At 45.9% G+C, this 21,811-nt stretch overlaps 1 protein-coding gene across 3 annotated transcripts in view; it reads left to right on the forward strand.

The window, feature by feature from the left end:
* The window catches only part of CCDC127 (coiled-coil domain containing 127), a 267,130-nt gene that overhangs the window by 146,386 nt on the left and 98,933 nt on the right, over positions 1-21,811 (forward strand). Inside the window, exon 2 of one of the 3 annotated variants that reach the window (XM_040353431.1) lies at positions 18,175-18,244. The exons of the other annotated variants lie outside the window; for them this stretch is intronic. The gene's annotated coding sequence lies outside the window, so the exon portion shown is untranslated. The remainder of the gene's footprint in view (positions 1-18,174; positions 18,245-21,811) is intronic. 3 annotated transcript variants of the gene reach the window in all.

The raw sequence follows: 21,811 nt of genomic DNA on the forward strand, positions 1-21,811 counted from the left end.
TCTGCAATATGTTTGCAGAAAACGCTGGGGCTGGTACACTGATGCACACTCATGCTCTCCTAAGCCATTTCTTGATTTTTGCTTTGTCGCAGTGATGCCTCTCCCGTTGCTATGGGTGATGACCTCCCTTTGCTGGAGCATTGCTGGTGGCCCATAATGCGATGGAACTGTCCTCTAAGAAGGATTTCCTCTTTAAACTTGCTGTAGTCATCCTGGTCACCGCCCATCAAATGGTAAACCGACCGGTACTCTACCAGTAATAAGGTTTGCAGCCGTTTTGGCCACCGGTCTCTAGGCCATTTCCTCCTTACAGCGACTTTTTCAAATGTTTCCAGGAAGTCTCCAACCTCCTCTGTAGGTAGCATGGGTTGCATGTAATCAGAGGCACAGGCCCCTTGAACTGCATTCGACTCTGTAGTTTGGTTCCGCTTCAACCTCTCATTTATGGTCTCATACACCACTGGCCCCTTTTGACTGGCCCTCCTAGGTGGAGACATCTTCTCAGGCCACGCTGAGCTCACTTCCCCCTTTTAACTTGCTTTAACATGAACTACTTGTGTTTTGACTGTCTCATCCTTGCAGTCGCATGCACAGCAGCTTTGTTACACAGTTCACAGCAGTAAAAAAGGAAAATAAATCTCACAGGTGCACCACCTGTCCATCAAAATAAACTTCTGCGCAATGCAGTTCGCCTGGCACCACACACAACTAGCAGTAGTTCCTGCTGCGACTCACCACGGAGCAAGGACCTGAATTCCACCATCTAGATGCCCGCTGAATCTACCACTGTAGTATTGGGGGTGTTTAACTCTTGTGGTAGATGCATTTTCGTGCAGTGAGTCGACACCAAACAGGTATATAACGTTAAGGACCTGGTAGCCCACGTTTATTAAATGAGGAAAAATAAAACAAAAGTCCACACAGGAATCCCACGCAGGAGTTTAAACGTTATTCAGAGACAACTGAAAATACCAGCCCACCTGGCTACTCTTTAACGACACTGCTGCCACAGGTACTGGTCCCTCAAACCAGCAGCTCCTCCAGACCCACGGTCCTGGATGCACACGGCTCCGAAGCCCTTCAACGCATACAGCATCTGTCCCAACACAGAGACACCAGCAGCCAGCTGCACACACTCCACCTTCCTCTCCACTCTGCTTTTACCAGTCTCATTATATTGGTTGTGTGCACCTGGGCACACAACCTGCTGGCTATTCATAATACCTGGACACAGGGATGGGGATCCCATCCCACCCAAGTCTCTGCAGGATCTCCAAACTACACAGCCCCATTCAAACTTGGCTTTGAAACAGAGAAAACTCTTTTGGCAGCTTTCTCTGGGTTTTGCTATGCTGTGTAGTTCTGCAGTCCACTGACATGCAGACTCTGTGTCCGTTTATGCTCCCTTTTTATAGTGACAGGGACTCTCAATATATATATATATATATATAAAGGGTTGTCCCGATACCACTTTTTTGAGACAGAGTACAAGTACCAATACTTTTTTTCAAGTACTCGCCGATACCGAATACCGATACTTTTTTTTAATGTCATGTGACAGTATTTTTTTTTTTTACACAATTTTTTTTTTTTTAGAGGAGGGGTAGTGGATTGTCAGTGTGTTTTTTTTATTTATTATTATTATTTACATTTTATTTTTAAATTATTTATTGCAAAAAAAAAATAAAGTTTTTTTAATTAGCCCTTTTGGGGGCCTTTGGTGAGATATCAGGGGTCTTAACTGACCTCTGACATCTCCCCTTTAAGACAGGGACTAAGGACACAGATTCCCCAGTCCCTTTCTCTGCAGCCTCAGCTGAAATGAATGGAAAGAAGCTCCTCTCCATTCATAAACTGAAGCATCGTAAACACAGGTTACGATGCTCAGTTATGTGAATGGACAGAGTCAGTGATATATATATATATATATATATATATATATATATATCACAAAAGTGATTACACTCCTCACATTTTTGTAAATATTTTATTATATTTTTTCATCTGAAAACACTGAAGAAATGACACGTTGCTATAATGTAAACTTTTACAGATTGCCACTGAAGTCCTCTTTCACTCCTCCATGACAACATCACGGAGCTGGTGGATGTTAGGCCTTGTGCTCCTCCACCTTCTGTTTGAGGATACCCCACAGATGCTCAATAGGGTTTAGGTCTGGAGACATGCTTGGGCTGGCCATCACCTTTTAACCTTGCTACTTTAGCAAGGCAGTGGTTGTCTTGGAGGTGTGTTTGGGGTCGTTATGATGTGGGAATACTGCCCTGCGGCCCAGTCTCCGAAAGGAGGTGATCATGCTCTGCTTCAGTATGTCACAGTACATGTTGGCATTCATGGTTCCCTCAATGAACTGTAGCTCCCCAGTACCAGCAGCACTCATGCAGCCCCAGACCATGACACTCCCACCACCATGCTTGACTGTAGGCACCATGCTTGACTGTAGGCACACTTGAGACAGAAGGAAGGGTGACAGAGGGAGGAGGTGGGGATGATACAGAAGGAGGGGTGACAGAGAGGGAGAAGGGGTGACAGAGAGGGAGGGGTGGGGGTGAGACTGAAGGAGGGGTGACAGAGAGGGAGGGGGTGGGGATGAGACAGAAGGAGGGGTGACAGACAGAAGGGGGGTGACAGGGAGGGAGCGGTGGGGGGTAAGACAGAAGGAGGGGTGACAGGGAGGGGGTGGGGGGTGAGACAGAAGGGGGTAACAGAGAGGGAGGGGCGTGACAGAGAGGAAGGGGGTGGGGGTGTGACATAGATGGGTGAGACCCCCCCTCACCTTTCCTGGCTCTTTACCCCTCATCTGTTTTGGTGTTACCTGCAATATTCTATACATGCACAGTGCCGCGGCCGGCGGTGGACTCTGTAGACACAACCCCCCCCCCCCGTTCCTATTATCCCTGCCGCGGGCGGTGATGGATTCTGTGGACACCCCCCCGCCCCCCTCCCGGGCTCCCCGCACCTGTTGCTAGCCGCGGCCGGCGCCAGCCGAAGTCTGGAGACAGAGGACTGGTGTGGGCAGCAATCATCACAGCAGGTGCCAGGGCAGGTCACACGTGCAGCCGTTGAGCAGCCCCCGCGCCGCTCTGGCGGAAAAACTGAAAGTACTGTGTGTGTGTGACGTGACTGACGTCACATCATCACACAGTGCAGTGTGTCAGGCAGGCACAGGCTAAGCTCTGCTGAGGCTCACCTCGCCGCTCGCTGGTGGCTGGCTCAGTATGAGCGGAGGAAAAAGTACAAAGTCCAGTCGGATAGACACACACGCGGCGGCGCTGCAGCACTGGGCATGTCATCTAAAAAAAAAACAATCCTCAATGTCAGGATGGTGTCACCCCTCTTGCGGGTGTCACCCGGTGCGGATCGCACCCCCTAGCAACGCCTCTGCTAAGGGCTCCTCCTCTGAAAAGCAACCTGTGTTTGGCAGGTGGTGAGGCGTCAATATGTTGCCTCCTCAACACCTGATTTAAAACCATGATTGCCGTGCAATGCACGAGATTGCGACACAGTAGTACAGCAATTGGACGTTTAAAACATGTGGGAGAAGGCGACACTGTGCCCGGTGATCTTTGACTTCTCCCATGTCGTTCAGGTAGATCTCCACCTCTGTAAGGCTGCCTACCTCTGGCCTAGGCCATCTTTATGTAGAGAAACAATTCTTTTTTTACAGAGCCTCAGAAATTTCCTTGCCATGAGGTGCAATGTTGAACTTCCAGTGACCAGTATGAGAGAGTGAGAGCTATAACACCAAATTGAACACACCTTCTCCCCATTCACACCTGAGACCTTGTAACACTAACGAGTTGCAAGACATCAGGGAGGGAAAATGGCTAATTGGGTCCAATTTAGAAATTTTCACTTAGGGGAGTACTCACTTTTGTTGCCAGCGGTTTAGTTATTTTGAGGGGACAGCAAATTTACACTATTGTACAAGCTGTACACACACTACTTTACATTGTAGCAAAGTGTAATTTCTTCAGTGTTGTCGCATGAAAAGATATAAAATATTTACAAAAAATGTGAGGGTGTGCGCACTTTTTCAGAGATACTGTATATAGCGGATAAAATGTCACATAAATATATTTCTAAAGGTGCTTTTCCCTAGTCGTCTTCCAGGACAGCCCTTGAGAGATGGAGTCTCCTCCCATCGACACAGGAAACACGTTACCAGCAGTTCAAAAGGCGGTCCCTCAGGTCCCTGGCCAGTCTTTTTGTTTCCTCTGTCGGAGGAACATGTTACTTTAAAAGGAACATATTTTTTTTTGGACTCCTTCTCTCAGGGGCTCTCCTGAAGGGAATAGGGGGCACACAGGGGACTGGGTCTTTTCTGTATGTGCCCTGAGAGTCTCACCTTAATTGGTGTAAGGCACGGGTACCGTCCAGCTTGAGGAGCCGACCCGTTTTCCTTCCTCTTCCCGGTGCCGATGCAGGTCTGTGGCAGAATGGCGTGGTTCCCCCCCAGAACGGCAGGATTCGAAAATTCGCGCCGTTCAGTGGGGACGGAGACGCCGTTGCGTCACTTCCGCCGGAACCGCGTCATAGCTGAGCGCCGAGACTTCCTGTTCTGGGTCTCCACGAGGCGCAGGGGGAAGAGAAAAAGCCACGCTGATCCTGCATATCCCGACCTGCCTCCAGCTGTAACGGACGAGTGGCGGGATCGGAGAAGGGACCGACCATGGAGGCGCAATCCCTATTCGCTCCGGAGGACGCAGGCACCAGCATTCCCCAGGTAGGCTGCCGGGCATGAACTCAGGGGGAACTACTAGGCATGTTTGGTGACTAGGTGTGCTCCATGGGGGGTCACATCCCAGGGGGACTGTTCCTTTGGTGGTGGTAGCACTGGTATATCCCTCAGTGAGGGTAATTCCTTAGGAATTGTTTTCTTTTATGCTAGGTTAAAGATGCCACAAAGGAAGATAGATCTGGACGTAAAAAGTGTCCAAACTGTGGTAGCAAGTTGTCCTCTGGCTACGATAAATCTTTGTGTAAACAATGTATTGCAAAACTGTTAAAGTCTGAGGCAGATTCGCCAGTAGTTAAATTTCTGGGGTCTTTCAAAGAGGAAATGGCATCTACTTTTCAGTCCCTTAGAGGTTTGATTGCAAATGTTAGCACAGTTGCTGCCACCAGTAGTTCTAATACTTCTCCTTCTCCAAGTCCCACTATGCCTATGTTCAGGGGAGCCCCGTAGGGAAAGGGAGCATAGACCCGAGTTAGCTAGAGCTGAAACCTCCGAAGCAGATTCAGATCAGGAGGAAAATCAGGTCGCAGCTAAAAGAGTGTCTAAATACACACTGTCTGTTGAAGAAGTAGATGATTTGTTAGGTGCCATATATGGTACACTAGATATTGAGGAGGAGGAATCTCAGTTATCTAGACATGACACAATGTATGCTGCCTTAGGGAGGAAAAAAGCCAGGGTTTTCCCCATCCATGAAGTCCTGTCTGACATGGTCCACAAAGAGTGGGCGGAGCCAGATATAAAAAAACATTTTTTCCAAATTCCCTTAAAAGGAGATTCCCCTTTGACGAGAACCCAGAGGCAGTCTGGAACAAGGTTCCTAAACTAGATGCACCACTATCTAAAGTATCCAAGCAGTCAGATCTGGCCTTCGAGGATATGGGGCATTTGAAGGACCCAATGGACAGGAAGACTGACATTGTCCTAAAAAGGGCCTGGGATGCCTCAATGGCAGGATTAAAACCTGCAATGGCGACTTCGTGTGTGGCCAAAAATCTGGAGTTCTGGCTATCCCAATTAGAAGAACATCTTAAGGCTGGTACACATAGGGAGGAACTTCTTAAAACCTTTCCTATGCTTTTTAAAGCAACAGGTTTTATTTCAGATGCAGCTACAGATGCGGTTACATTTTCAGCCAAATCTGCAGCCCTCTCTGTGTCAGCACGAAGATCCTTATGGCTAAAAACCTGGGCTGGGGATACAGCATCAAAAACCAGGTTATGCAGTGTCCCATTCAATGGAGATCTTATTTTTGGTCCAGAATTGGATACCGTCCTAGAAAGGACAGCAGATAAGAAAAAGTAATTTCCCCCTAAAAAGAAAAATTTCTTTCAGAAAAAGTTTTTTCGTGCCCCCAAGGAGCCAGAAAAAACAGGAAAAGATTTCAAACCCAAAAAACATTGGGCAGGCCAAAAAGGCAGGGGGATAGGGAGCATTCTTTTTAATCGCCCCGGTCCAGACCCCCAAACCACAGTGACGCCAAGGTCCCGGTGGGGGGGAGACTAGGAAACTTTCTTCCCCAGTGGAAAAAAGTAACCTCAAACGAATTTGTTCTCAATGTCATCAGGAGAGGTTATGCTCTGGAATTCCACAGCGAACCACCGTCCAAATTCCTAGTGACAAAGTTACCCAGTCACTCAGAAAAGGCCAAGGCCTTACCTCTACTAATAGGAGACATGGTGGATCAAGAGGTATTGACACCAGTCCCTATTCACGAACAGGGGGAGGGTTTTTACTCTCATATCTTTGTAGTCAAAAAGCCCTCAGGGAGGTTCAGACTAATCATGAACCTGCGACCCCTAAACCTCTCCATCCGTTACAAAAAATTTCGGATGGAGTCCATCTATTCGGTAAAGAATCTTCTGCAGAAAGAAGTATTCATGGCAACCCTGGATTTAAGGGACGCTTACCTTCATATCCCAATAAAGAAGGAATGCCAGAAATTTCTTCGGTTGGCGATCCAGATAGACTCAAAAATCTATCATTTTCAATGCAGAGCTCTGCCCTTCGGGCTGTCGTCCTCTCCAAGGATATTTTCAAAAGTCCTAGGAGAAGCACTAGTTCCTCTGAGACTTCAGGCGGTATCAATTATACCATACCTGGACGACTTGCTCCTCACAGCCACCTCAGAGAGGCAACTCTGTCAAGATATAGATCTAACACAACGGAGTCTAAGAAATCTAGGTTGGATAATCAGCCTGGAGAAATCCAAGACAACTCCAACACAGGATATTTTGTACCTGGGTTACAGGATCCTGTCAGTAGAGCAAAAAATCATCCTGCCAGAAGAAAAGATATCCAAGATACATCATCGGATGACTCTTCTTCAAACAAATCACAATTGTACTATAAGAGAAGTCATGTCCGCCTTGGGGCTTATGACATCAGCCATCCCAGCTGTACAATGGGCCAGGTTCCACCAAAGAAGCCTACAAAGCTTTTTATTGGATCAGATAAAAACAAAGGATCTGGAGGATTTAGTGACAATCCCCGACAGGGTGAAACTTTCACTTTGGTGGTGGAAGGACAAAGAGAACCTGAACAAAGGGGTTCTCTGGGTCCCTCCTATCAGGTACATTCTGACCACAGATGCAAGCAACTGGGGCTGGGGAGCTCACCTCAATGCTCTTTGGGTACAAGGCAAGTGGACTCAAGAAGAAAGGAAGTCTTCCTCCAATTGGAAGGAACTAGTGGCAATCTTGAAGGCTTTACTTGCCTTTCAGGACAAGATACAAGGGCACCATCTCCAAGTCCGTTCGGACAATGTGACGGCAGTAGCTTACGTCAACAAGCAGGGAGGTACCAGGAGCTCTCGCTTAATGACAGTAGCAAGACAACTTTTCGAATGGGCAGAAGTTCATCTAATGTCCATCTCTGCAGTTCACCTGAGGGGAGAACAGAACAATACTGCAGATTTTTTGAGCCGACATTTAGTGTCGAATCAGGAATGGTCTCTTCACAAGGAAGCCTTCAGGATCATAACGAGTCAGTGGGGGTACCCAGACATAGACCTGTTCGCAACCAAGGTGAATGCCCAAGTTCAAAATTTTTGCTCTCTGCACCCAGGAGATCATCCTTGGGGAGTAGATGCACTACAAGTTCCGTGGACTTTCAATCTAGTTTATGCTTTTCCACCTTTACATCTCATTCCAAGAGTATTGTCAAAATTTCTAGTGGAAGAAACATCTCTAATTTTGGTGGCCCCTTTCTGGCCAAAGAGGCCGTGGTTCACGACAATACAAAATTTAACAGACCAACCACCACTGAGACTTCCCTACAGACAGGACCTCCTGTCACAAGGACCTCTCCTGCATCCCCAAATACCCATGCTAAAACTATCAGCGTGGTTACTGAGGAGGAAATTCTGAGGCAGAAAGGCCTATCAGAAAAAGTAATCAAAACCCTGTTACAAAGTAGAAAACCAGTCACCAGGGCAATCTATGGAAAAACCTGGAAGAAATTTAATTCCTGGTTGTCAGAGCAGGGTGAATCGGAAAGGAGTATTAAAAACATACTACAATTCTTACAGGATGGTATAGACAAAGGGTTGTCCCTCAGTACTATTAAGGTCCAAATTGCAGCCTTAAGTGTTTTTCTTGAAAAGCGGTTACAAGAGGATCAGCTTATCTCTAGGTTTTGAAAAGCTGTTTCCAGGCAAAAGCCAGCCAAAACAAACACAACTCCCACATGGGACCTGGTTCTTAAAGCCTTTTTGGGTGCTCCATTTGAGCCCATCTCGGAGGCCTCTATTAAACTACTCACCTTGAAAACAGTGCTCTTAGTAGCAATTACCACAGCACGCAGAGTGAGTGAAATTCAGGCATTTTCAGTCAGGGAACCTTTCCTTCAAATTTTGGATGACAGAATTGTTCTGAAAACAGACCCTGGGTTCCTGCCAAAAATGACTTCAAATTTTCACAGGTCCCAAGATATTATTTTACCTTCTTTTTATCAGAACGCTTCTAATAGCAGGGAGAGACGATTTCATCTCCTTGATGTAAGAAGATGCATTCTACAATACTTAGAATCAACTAACCCCTTCAGATTAACAGATTCCCTTTTTGTTCTTTTCTCGGGTAAACATAAAGGTCAGAAAGCCTCAAAATCCACGATAGCTAGGTGGATTAGATTAGCTATTCTAGAGAGTTATAGAATAGTGGGATTAGACACTCCAGGGGTTATTAAAGCTCACTCCACGAGGGCACTTGCAACATCCTGGGCAGAGAAGGCTGGTGCCACTCCGGAGCAGATTTGTAAGGCGGCAACCTGGTCAAGTTTTTCCACCTTTACAAATCACTACAGACTGGATCTACTGTCCAGCCAGGATCAAGCCTTTGGGAGGAAAGTCCTCCAAGCTGTGGTCCCACCCTAGATCTGGTGAGTACTTGGGGATCCTCTCAAGGGCTGTCCTGGAAGACGACTAGGGAAAAATGGAGTTAGTACTCACCGGTAACTCCTTTTCCGGTAGTCTTCCAGGACAGCACGATCCCACCCTTTTATATCTATAGGTAATGCATTAAACGTATTAACCTGTTGTAGTTATATTTTGCAGTTCCATCCTTCGGTTCTTGGGGAAGACTGGCCAGGGACCTGAGGGACCGCCTTTTGAACTGCTGGTAACGTGTTTCCTGTGTCGATGGGAGGAGACTCCATCTCTCAAGGGCTGTCCTGGAAGACTACCGGAAAAGGAGTTACCGGTGAGTACTAACTCCATTTTTTACATTTCCCACTTGTCGGTAACAACCCATGCAATTTATACACACAAAGAAACCAAAACAAATATAATTTCATAAATAATGTTATGTGGAATAAAATGGAATGACACTCTGAATGTATTTAATACTTCATACAAAATCTTTTGTTGGTAATGACAGATTCAATATGCCTCCTGTATGGAGAAACTAGGCGCATGCATTGCTTAGGTGTGATTTTGGGCCATTCTTCCACACACATCTTGAAGGTTCAGTGGGCCTCTGATCTTGAATTCTTTCCATAGATTTTTTTATTGGATTCAAGTCAGGTGATTGGCTTGGCCATTCTACCAGCTTTAATTACTTCCTTTGAACCCAATTGAGAGTTTGTATTTGGGATCATTGTCTTGCTGAAATGTCCACCCTCATTTCATCTCCATCATCCTGGTAGATGGCAGCAAATTTTTATCAAGAATGTTTTGGTACATTTTTTCATTCATCCTTCCTTCAAGGATATAAACTTTGCCAGTACCGTATACTGAAATGCAGCCCCACACCACGATGTTCCCACCTCTAAACTTCACTGTTGGTATGGTGTTTTTGGGGTGATGTGCAGTGCTATTTGATCTCAAAACATGGTATGTATTATGGCATCCAAAGTAAAATTTTGGTCTTACCAGACTATATTCTCTCAGTATTTCACAGGCTTATCTAAATGTTGTGCAGCAAACTTTAACCACTTGCTTACTGGGCACATAAACCCCCTTCGTTCCCAGGCGAAATTTCAGCTTCCGGCACTGCGTCGCTTTAACTGACATTTTCACGGTCGTGCAACGTGGCTCCCAAACAAAATTGACGTCCTTTTTTCCCCACAAATAGAGCTTTATTTTGGTGGTATTTGATCACCTTTGCGGTTTTTATTTTTTGCGCTATAAACAAAAAAAGAGCGACAATTTAAAAATATATATATATATTTTTTACTTGTTGCTATAATAAATATCCCATTTTTTTTTTTTTTAAATATTTATTTTTTCTCAGTTAAGGCCGATACGTATTTTTCGACGTATTTTTGTAAAAAAAAAAAAAAAACGCAATAAGCTACTGATTTGCGCAAAAGTTATAGCGCCTACAAAATGGGGAACAGAATTATGATTTTTTTTTTATTATTTTTTTTTTTTTACTAGTAATGGCGGCGATATGCGATTTTTATTGGGACTGCGATATTGCGGCAGACGTATCGGACACGTTTGACACAAATTTGGGACCATTCACATTTATACAGCGATCAGTGCTATAAAAATGCACTAATTACTGTATAAATGTGACTGGCAGTGAAGGGGTTAACACTAGGGGGTGAGGAAGGGATTAAATGTGTATCCTGGGTGTGTTCTAACTGTGTGGGGGGAGGGGGGTGACTGGGGGAGGTGACCGATGCTGTGTCCCTATGTACAAGGGACAAAGCATCCGTTTCCTCTCCCTGACAGGACATGGAGCTCTGTGTTTACACACAGAGCTCCACGTCCCTGCTGTGTTACCGACGATCGCGCGTACCCGGCGGACATCGCGGCCGCCAGGTACACGCATCGGCTTCCCAGCGATGCGCCGGGACAGTGTTTACCCGCTGCGCGCCCCCCAGAGGCGCGCGCGGGTAATGCACCTTAAAAGACGTTCAAAGACGTCCACTTGGCACCTGAGAGCCGCGCTGTTGACGTCTTTTGTCAATAGCGCGGGTCTCAAGTGGTTAAACAAGCTTCAGCATGCTTTTTCTTCAGCAATGGAGTGTTTCTTTGTGAGCGTGCATATAGGCCATGGTGGTCAAGTGCATTACTTATTGTTCTCGTTGAAGCAATTATATCTGCTAATTCCAGGTCTTTCTGAAGCTCTCCACAAATGGCCCTTGGCTCTTGGATAACTCTTCTGATAGTTCTTTTCACGCATCTGTTAGAAATCTTGGGAGTAGCACGTGTTTGTGGCCGGTTTATTGTGGACGCACGCCGCCATATACCCGCGATAGCCTCACGGTGAGGAAGAACGGGGAGGTGCATCTCCTAGCTCTGCCTAGTGACAATGACAGTGATCATTGCTTCCTGTAATCGGAAGTGCTGATCAGTCTTGTCACACACACAGCCCATCCCCCCTACATTAAGAATCACTCACTAGGGCACACTTAACCCCTACAGCGCCACCTAGTGGTTAACCCCTTCACTGCCAGTGTAATTTTCACAGTAATCGGTGCATTTTTATAGCACTGATCGCTGTAAAAATGACATTGGTCCCAAAAATGTGCCAAAAGTGTCCAATGTGTCCACTATAATGTCGCAGTCGCAATAAAAATCGCTGATCGCCGCCATTACTAGTAAAAGTTATTAACAAAAATGCCATAAAACTATCCCCTATTTTGCAAATGCTATAATTAGTGTGCAAACCGATCAATAAGCGCTTAGTGCGATTTTTTTTATTTTTTTAAAAAATATGTAGAAGAATACGTATCCGGACGTTTTAAAAAAAAAATAATTTAATATTTTTGGGGGATACTTATAATAGCAAAAAGTAAAGAATATTGCTTTCTTTCAAAATTGTCGCTCTATTTTTGTTTATAGTGCAAAAAATAAAAACCGCAGAGGTGATCAAATACCACAAAAAAAGCTCTATTTGTGGGAAAAAAAGGATGTCAATTTTTGTTTGGGAGCCACGTCGCACGACCGTGCAATTGTCAGTTAAAACGACGCAGTGCCAAATTGTAAAAAGACCTCCATCTTTAAGCTGACAAATGGTCCGGGGCAGGTTAAAAGAGATTTAAAGAAATATACCCAGAAGTCAGATATACAGGATATTTTAACTGGGAGTCGGACATGATGAAGGGTGGAGGGGGAATATAAATGTAAATATTAAAGTAGTACTGAAGGCTGAGACTTTTTTCATGGATATAATCACGTTAAATATAATGAACAATGCTGATAAACTTTTACTTTAAATTTAATTGTAATGCCTTATATTACCTCCAGTCTATCGGCCTCCAGCTTCTCTGGGTTCAGAAGCAGATCTTCCTTGCACAAAGCCCTTAACCATTTCAGCTCCCCCAGTTTATCCCCCTTCATGACCAGGCCATTTTCTCTTTTAGTCCATCGACGGACACAGCTCCTCTAGTCTTGACAAGTGGGTTATGTTCCGTCTAATAGGAGAGAACTAGGCAGAACACGTTAGATATTTAAGTCCCCCTAGTCCAGCCATCGAGCATGAGCAGACCTTCGCTACGCGCTGGGTTGGCCACGACGGACCCCATGGCTCCAGGGGTGGCCAGTGAGCTCTTTTTTGCTCTGAGGTCCACAAATGTCCGGGCTGGTGTTGTCTCAATCACAGTGGACCGGGCCGACAGCTACTCCGTACTACTCGGTTGTAAGCCTGTCAGGAAAGCACCAGCAGGTCCTCGCAAGGACGGGTAAGTATGGTTCCTCCTGCTTCGGCAGGATGGAACAGCTGGGCTTTTCTAGGATTAAGGGGTTCTCCTGTCCTCCCTTTCTCTGCTCTCGGTCACCTTTTTCTCCTCCTGGCCTAGCGGAGGTTGCTGTGAACGGGGTATGCCTGCGCCCTTCCTCCTGAACTGTACCAGGCCGCATTCCCTCAACATGGGGGGGGTGAGTGCTTTGGGGCAGGGGCCCCCCCACCCCAAAGCACCCTGTCCCCATGTTGATGAGGACAGGGCCTCTTCCCGACAACCCTGGCCGTTGGTTGTCGGGGTCTATGGGTGGGGGGCTTATCGGAATCTGGGAGCCCCCTTTAACAGGGGGGCCCCCAGATACCGGCCCCCCACCCTATGTGAATGAGTATGGGGGGAAAAGTGTCAAGAAAAAAAAACACTACACAGGTTTTTAAAGTAATTTATTAGGCAGCTCCGGGGTCTTCTTCCGACTTCGGGGGTCTCTTCTGAGTGAGTGAAAAACTTATATAGCGCAACACATGCGAACTGAATCACCTCTGGGTGCTGTATCCATTCTGTGAGTGAAACCCCTTGGCCTCAGAAGAGATGGGTTTTAATCTTTCTCCTGAAGGCCAAGTGGTCCGACTCCAATCAAATGGTAGTAGGCAGAGCGTTCCACAGTTGTGGTCCCTGGACTGCAAACCTTCGATCTCCCTTGGACTTGTATCTGGCTTTGGGTATCTGGACAAGGTTTTGATTGGTGGAACGTAGAATACGATTGGGGTTGTGAGCTTTTATTTTTTCGCATAGGTATTGGGGGGCGTTTCCATGAATGCACTTATGCATTAGACAGAGTACCTTGAAAGTGATTCTATCTTTTACTGGCAGCCAATGAAGGGATCTCAGTGAAGGTGAGATTGATTCCCATGTTTTTTTGCCAGTCACTAGTCGAGTGGCCGTATTTTGAACGACTTGCAGATGAGCGATTTGTTATTTGGGGAGTCCGAGATAGAGGGCGTTTGCATAGTCCAGTTTGGAATTGATAATTGTTCCCACCACGACTGCGACGCAGTCGTGGTGGGAATAAAGGGGGTGAGGCTGCGTAGCAGGCGCAGCAGATGGTGCGATCCGCTGACTAACCGACCCTATTTGTGCATCCACAACTCTGACTCTCTCTCATCAACTCTGACATCCTACCCCTACCCATTCACCTGGAGGAAAATAAATGTAAAAAAACACACTACGACGCGGAAGACCGCCGCTAGTAAAAGAGCTGGAAGAAGATAGCGGTGCCTGGCAGAAGGACACCGGAGAAGAGGGAAGAAGGTGAAGAAAGACTGGGCCCCCGCTAGTAAAAGAGCTGCAAAAAGATAGCGGAGAAACCCGGCAGAAGGAAGAAGGCACCGGAGAGCAGAAGAAGAGACCCACGAAGTCGGAAGAAGACCCCTGTAGCTGCCTGATAAATGGAGCTCCCGGATTCCGATAAGCTCCCCACCCGCAAACCCCGACAACCAGCCCCCCTGCCCCAAAGCACCCACCACCCCATGTTGAGGGCATGCGGCCTGGTACGTTTCAGGAGGGGGGTGCTCACTTGTCCCAACCCCCTTTCCTGACTGACCAGGCTGCGTGCTCGGATAAGGGTCTGGATTTTGGGGGGGACCCCACGCCGTTTATTCGGCGTACGGGGGTTCCCCTTAAAATCCATAGCAGAAATAAGGGCATGGTATGCTCTTGGAGGGGGAACCCTTGCTGGTTTTTTATTTAAAATTTGGTGTGGAGTTCCCCCTCAAGATTCATACACAGTGCACTGTGATTACCTGAGGTTGTGTGCCGATAGCTGCGCCAGATGCATTCAATTCTATTTTTTCTATTCGCACCAAACTGCAGGTAACAAAACAGCAGCTAAACGCAGTGTGTGAAGGGTGTCATAGGAAAGCATTGTGTGCTTCTAGCTGCGGTAGAATCCGCAGCTAAAAGCACCATTCTATCCGTCCGTGTGAAAGGGTTTTAAGACCTTAGATGCTTGGGAGGCTAGGACTCGCTCCCACCTGTGTGTGGGCTAGCTACACCTACTCAGACTTATGCAGTAGTAGAGTAATGGTTACCACTACTGTGGTATATTCACACACCTCAGACTTCATTATTTGGAACTACCATGTTCCTTCACTGGAGGGTGAAGGATTGAGTTCAGGCTAGGCCTAGGATAGATTGTTGGTCTGACCAAGTCAGGAAAGGTTCCACTCGCTGGTAATACCATCTGATATTTGACGTGCAGTACTGATGTCCACCAGCAGGTGTCTCCTGGCAGTTTGGAACTGTCGGGAGAGCCTTTCCCTGCTGGTGTTATGTGGTCTTTGGGCTGCATTACTGGCGTCCACCAGCGGGTGGATCCTGGCAGGATGGAGCATGTATCTCCTCCTCCAATTAGGAATCACCTGAACCTGATAGCAGGTAATGGTAAAAAAAACCTGGCAAGTTCAACATACTTTGCCTTGGCTTTGTCTTGTGCCCTGATTGGAACTTTGAACCTGACTCTGACTCTGATCCCGATCCTGATCCCAATACCTGTTCCTGTCAGTCCTGGATCCCTGGATCCCTGCCCTGCTATCTGATCCCTTCCACCATCTCCCTGTCCATTGCTCCTTGTCCCCCATTTACTGATCTCCCGTTATGACCCTGGCTTAGCTAGACTATGATTCCGGTATTTCCTTTTGGCTATATTTATTCGTCTGATTATTGTTATTTTGGGGTTTTGTCTAATATTGGTTTGTTGTGCACTGTGTATTATTTGAGGTGGTTGTGTTACATATTATTCACATTTCATTAATAAATGTAGCGCTACCCCCGATGGAGCTGCTGGTTAGATTTGGGACGGCATAATTAAGTTACCTCAGTGATGTGTCTAGGGGTGATGATGGTGATGAGAGCAGTGACGGAATGTCCAGACAGATAGTTGGCGTTTTCAATGCTTTTATTTCTGGTCCAACACGACCAACAGTCAACTTAAGGTAGATAGTATAGGTTGGTGAAAGGAGAATAAACTTTGCAGATTCAGGCTATGGATAGAGAAGCAGTGCTGCCTCCAATGATCACACTTGTCTCATCGCCACTCCAGCCGGAGTGGGTAAAGTGCCCCTGGACAGACCCCTCTCACAGGCCTGGCAGCCAGAGCGTCACTTAGAACTTTTTGGGGAGGAACAGGTCTCTGCCACAGACCTGGCTCTATTTGGAATTTAGGATTTGTAAGAGACCTCTGCCACAGGCCTAGTACATCAAGAACGTGAAGAGCAGAGCGAATCCTCCCCGTTGATAATTGGCCTGAATCTCCCTCAGGTAGACTTTTTATCCTTGAGTCACAGACTCACAGTTTGCAGCATACAACCTGTCAGTGTCCGGCCACTCAGATCCCCAATGGTTCGTCTAAGCCCTGTTGGATCACCTGCCTCAGGGCTCACCTCAGACCGACTCCCCATCGAACAGCACAACTCGCTTGGGATCTCCTTGATGAGGGATGGAGAACCCAGTAAGTCACTGGGGTCCCTTTGCAGCATCAGTTGCTCCGGGCCATGAGGGCCCAGAGCCAGGAACTCAGCGTAGCACGTGCGCCCCGGCTTGGTAGGCCATTTTGCCGGGGGCCCGTGATGTGCGCACACCCTAAAGGTGGGTGTCACACCTGGAACCAGGAACCCGCGAAGAACCCCGAGCAACGGCCTCCGCCACAGAAATACCCCTCCCCATCATGCTCCGCGAGGGAGAACTCCTCTAATTGGCTGCTGGGGAGAAGCGGATCTGCCCGGACCCCTCTGGCGCCACCTGCCATCCAGAGATGAAACTACATCTTAGGAGCACAGAATGACCCACAGGACAGTTCAGGGCTGGCGACAGCCGAAATTTAACGAATCAATATAGATGAGAGCAAATAACTCTCTCATCCCCCAACTAAATTTAATATAGCACCTGTACTGAAAAGTACACAGGCGCTACACAAATTATTACTTTCTTCACCTATATACGTCTGGTTCAGTCCACACAGTTCTGATCGTATTTGATTCATGATAGACCACACATTAAAAATGCACAACATTGGAAGTTTGTTTTGCGTCTTTTCTGTTATATAATGATCTTGTGGCTCACTAGAAATGCATAATATTGGTTATGTGACTGTACACTGTTGCTTATCAGAAACGCATAACATTGAATTGTTAGTGACACTTTTGTCATATAACCGTATACTAGTGCTAATCAGAAATGCACAACATTGAATTGTCAGCGACATTTCTGTTGGATATAAGACTATACAAGGTTGCTATTCAGAAACGCACAACATTGAATTATTGTTGGTGACATTTATGTTGGATATATGACTGTACACTATTGCTTATCAGAAACACATGACATAGAGTTACTGATAGCGACATTTATGTTGGTTACATGACTGTACAAGTTTCTAATCAGAAACGCACAACATTGTATTATTGGTAGTGACATTTCTGTTGGTTATATGACTGTGCAGTGTTGCTAGTCAGAAATGCACTGCATTGAATTTTTTTGATAGTGACATTTTTGACAGTTATTGGACTGTGCAGTGTTGCTAATCAGAAGTGCACCACATTGAATTATTGTTGGTGACATTTTTGTTTTATGTCTATAACCTGACGTTAATCAGTAGTGTGTTAGTGCCACTCTCTGCCGGTTATGACTGCACGTGGTCCAGCACCAGCAATACAAAACTGAGGTTGCATGTATCTTTTCTGTTGTCATACTGGATATGCGACTGCATTTTCTTGATCATCAGAAATGTACAATATGTGTTGGTATAATTTCTGTTGGTTATATGACCGTACTGCGTTTGGTATCAGGAATACACAACACCAAAGTGGTTCTTGTCCTGTCTTGTACAGCAAACTAAGGTAATAGATGGATCAGAAAAAAAAACAGCAGTGGAAGGTGTTCTTCTCTGTTTTTCATATTGGTCAGAAAAACACCATATTTGCGAGTGTCCTTTCTTTTGGAAGTATGACCTTAACTTATTAAGCATCAGAAGTACACATTTGAAGTTTGTGTCCTTTCTCTTTGCTTAGGTTATATGGTATCTTAATACGTATTAGAAATACACAACATTTTACGTTTGGTTTGTGTCTTCTCTGTTCTACAGGTGACTGTATATCAGAAAATACAACAGTGAAGGCCGGGTGTGTCTTCCTGTTTTGTATTCCATATAATGCTTGAGCTTGCTACCCCTCAGAAATACAAGATTTATGGCCTATATATCTGTGATATTAATTATATATTTGTCACTTTTATTTCAGACCACCTTTTCCATGCACATGGAAGGAACAGGATTTCTGACTGCAAAAAAAATCTGTTCTTTACATTCAGGTATGCCAGAGGCATTCCCTAGACCTGAACCCAGTAGGGTTATAGCAGTGGTCCCCAACCTTTGTGGCACCGGGGACCGCTATTGGCGTCATATAAGAAGGCAGGTGGTTTGCAGAGTGTTACAACCCACCCTGCACTGTAAAGGAGCACTGTAACTGTAATATAAAGGGGCCTGCACTGTAAGGATTACACTCCCTTTATATCACAGTGCCCTTTTGCAGTCATGGTCCCCCATCACAGTCCTCCCTTCAGCCATGGCCCCCCATCACAATCCCCCCCTGCGGTTAGGACCCTGACCCTATCACAGTCCTCCCTGCAGTCATGACCCCCACCCCCATCACAGTCCGCCCTGCATTAATGCACCCTCCTACCCCAATCATAGTCCTCCCTGCAGTCATGCACCCCCTTTCCCCCTCCAATCACAGTCCTCCCTGCAGTTATGCACCCCCGCTCCCCCCTCCAATCACAGTACTCCCTGCATAGTGCCAATTTAAATCGCTGCCTTCCCTGCAGCCTATGTCTATTTCCTCATGCTTCAGCAAGAGGTGAGCCCTGTCACGGACCGCAGTATAGTTAGCAGCCTGTATGTATTCTGCCATTTCTCCCGAGCGGCCGACAATGTCAGCCTATTAGCAAGGCAGGGGGCGGGACAGCTGCAGATCATGACAGAGAGCAAGAGACTCTTCATAATAACAAGTGGGCAATCGCCCGCTTGTTAATATAAGTTTGGCAGCTCTCGCTCTTTGTCACGATCTGTAGCCGTCCCGCCCCCTGCCTTGCTAATAGGCTGACATTGTCGGCCTCTCGGGAGAAATGGCAGAATTCATACAGGCTGCTAAAAATACTGCGGTCCGTGACAGGGCTCACCTCCTGCTCCGATGGCGGCCCGCTCGACAACAGGCCACGGACCGGTACTGGTCCGCGGCCCGGAGGTTGATGACCCCTGGGTTATAGGACACTGGAAGAAGGTCATAAAATCGCCCATCATGATTTTTTAGTAAGAACTTGGGAGTTATGCTCATTGGAGTTTTTGGCTTGAAGATGCAGCATCAGAACTTATCTGACCGGTTCACCTAATCCGATAAGATCACAGCTCGGCAGGTATCCTTCATGTCACCCCCTTGGACGAACTGGATGTGGCTAACCAATATTCGTCTTTTACTCCTACTATGCATGTCAGCATTCAGATGGGAAAAAAAACAGAAGTTGGGTATGTTTGGTTACATGCCTGTCCAGTCATCTGAGCCCAGGGAATAAGCTTCCCTTAATCTATTATCCTTAAAGTGGAGTTTCCATCCCAAATTTTTTTTTCATTATTGTGCTCATTAGACCTAAAAAATAAAAAAAAATAAAAAAATGTTCTCATCTGGAAATGCCTGTTGCTATGCAGTCCCACAGTCCCAAATCTGCCTTTGGAATTACCTAGGATCCCGACATCATCTCCCTCTAATGCAGTGTTTCTCAATTCCAGTCCTCAGGCCCCCCCCCAACAGGTCAGGTTTTCAGGATTTCCCTCAGATGAAAAGGCTGTGGTGATTACTAAGGCAGTGAAACTGATCAAATCACCTGTGCAAAATAATGGAAATCCTGAAAACCTGACCTGTTGGGGGGGCCTGAGGACTGGAATTGAGAAACACTGCTCTAATGCTCCTGCATCATTTCCCAGGATGCAGTGCACTACCCAATTATCACTCCCCATCCAAGACTTCCAGGAAATAAGTGATTGTGAGCTTCACAATGCCAACAAGCAAAATGACAACGGTGTGGACATTAGTTTTATAAACTATCTTTTTTGAATAACTATGCGGAGCGGCGGCGGATTGTAAAATAGTAAATGACCGAATTTATATTATAAAAACGCATGATGAAAGGATATACATTTAAAAAATGCTAATTGTGGTTGGAACCCCGTTTTAAGTGGGGTTTTCCTTATCACCATGGCTATGGCAAACAAATAAAAAGGGGACCCACAAGGTTTATCTGTCAGGAAGTTTTTTTCTAAATCGTTCTCCTGAACAGACTAAAACCAGATGTTTTTTGTTGACCAAAGTAGTTCTTTGTTTCACAGAGCAAATCTCTGATTTAGTCTTTTTGGTGGTCCTATGCAGCAGTTAGACATTATTATAGAGTATAGACCATGATTGCTAGAAGGTTGACAGTCAATCTTTCTATCTTAAAAAATCCACAGGCTCTCAGATTTTATCTTTAAGAGCCCATGCCACCTAGATCCTGCACCCGAAGAGAAGGCAGGGGCATAGGTGGAGCAGTCCTGCAGGTCAGTTACATGATCCAGCTATGGAGGTAAAAAAATTCAAGTCAAAATCTGACATTTAGCAGAAAGGCCTTGCAGGCAGTGGTCCCACCCTAAAGTAGGCCTATGGTTTCTTTATTATCCTCTCAGGTGTGCCGTCCTGGAAGGTGATGGGAGAAAACCTACGTTAGACTTACCGGTAACGGTATTTCTATGAACCTTCCAGGACGGCAGGCCTACTTCCCGCCCTATGTGGAGGGAAAGATAAACTTAACTAAACGCTAAGTGGTAAGTACCTATGTGGAACGATGTCCCTTGTGAACCAGTTCGAGATAACTTTTATTACATACTGGGGATCAAGGGGAAGGGTGGGGACTTATAACAAGCTGTCAATTCATTGTGTTTCCTGTGGGGAGGAGCCCTCATTTCTCAGGCCGTGTACACACGACCGGTCCAAACCGATGAAAACGGACTGAAGTTCAGTTTCATCGGTCCAAACCAACCGTGTGTACAGCCCATCGGTCTGTTGTCCTTCGGACAAAAATGAGAAAACTTGCTTTAAAATCGAACCGATTGACGGCTGACCGATAAGTCCAAACCGATGGTTAGTACACAAAAGCATCGGTTCAAAACCCGCGCATGCTCAGAATCAAGTTGACGCATGCTTGGAAGCATTGAACTTCATTTTTCTCTGCACATCATTGTGTTTTACGTCACCGCGTTGGTGTGTACGCACATCAGACCATCAGTCTGCTTCAGCGGTGAACCGATGAAAACGGTCCGTCGGACCATTCTCATCGGATGGATCGACCGTGTGTTCGTGGCCTCAGGTGTGCCGTCCTGGAAGGTTCGTAGAAAAACTGTTACCGGTAAGTCTAATGTAGGTTTTTTGCGATGTCCGTTACTTTAACAGACAATAAGGCGGTTGTGTGACTGTACCCAGGTGTATTTTTTTCCCACAAATAGAGCTTTCTTTTGGTGGTATTTGATCACCTCTGAATGTTTTTTTTTTTTTTGTTTTGTTTTTTTTTGCGCTATAAACAAAATAAACTGCCAATTTTGAAAAACATTTTTTTTTAAATTTCTGCTATAAAACATATATATCCAATAAAAAAAAAAAAATCTTCATAAATTTAGGCCAATATGTATCCTGCTACATATTTTTGGTAAAAAAAAATCCAAGTAAGTATATATTAAATGGTTTGCGCAAAAGTTAGTTTGCAAACTATGGGGGATATTTATGGGATTTTTTTTTACTAGTAATGTCGGCGATCAGTGACTTGCAGCAGCATTGCAGCAGACACTAAGGGCCAGAT

The sequence above is a fragment of the Rana temporaria genome, chromosome 5 (assembly GCF_905171775.1).
Source record: "Rana temporaria chromosome 5, aRanTem1.1, whole genome shotgun sequence".
NCBI classification, from domain to species: domain Eukaryota; kingdom Metazoa; phylum Chordata; class Amphibia; order Anura; family Ranidae; genus Rana; species Rana temporaria.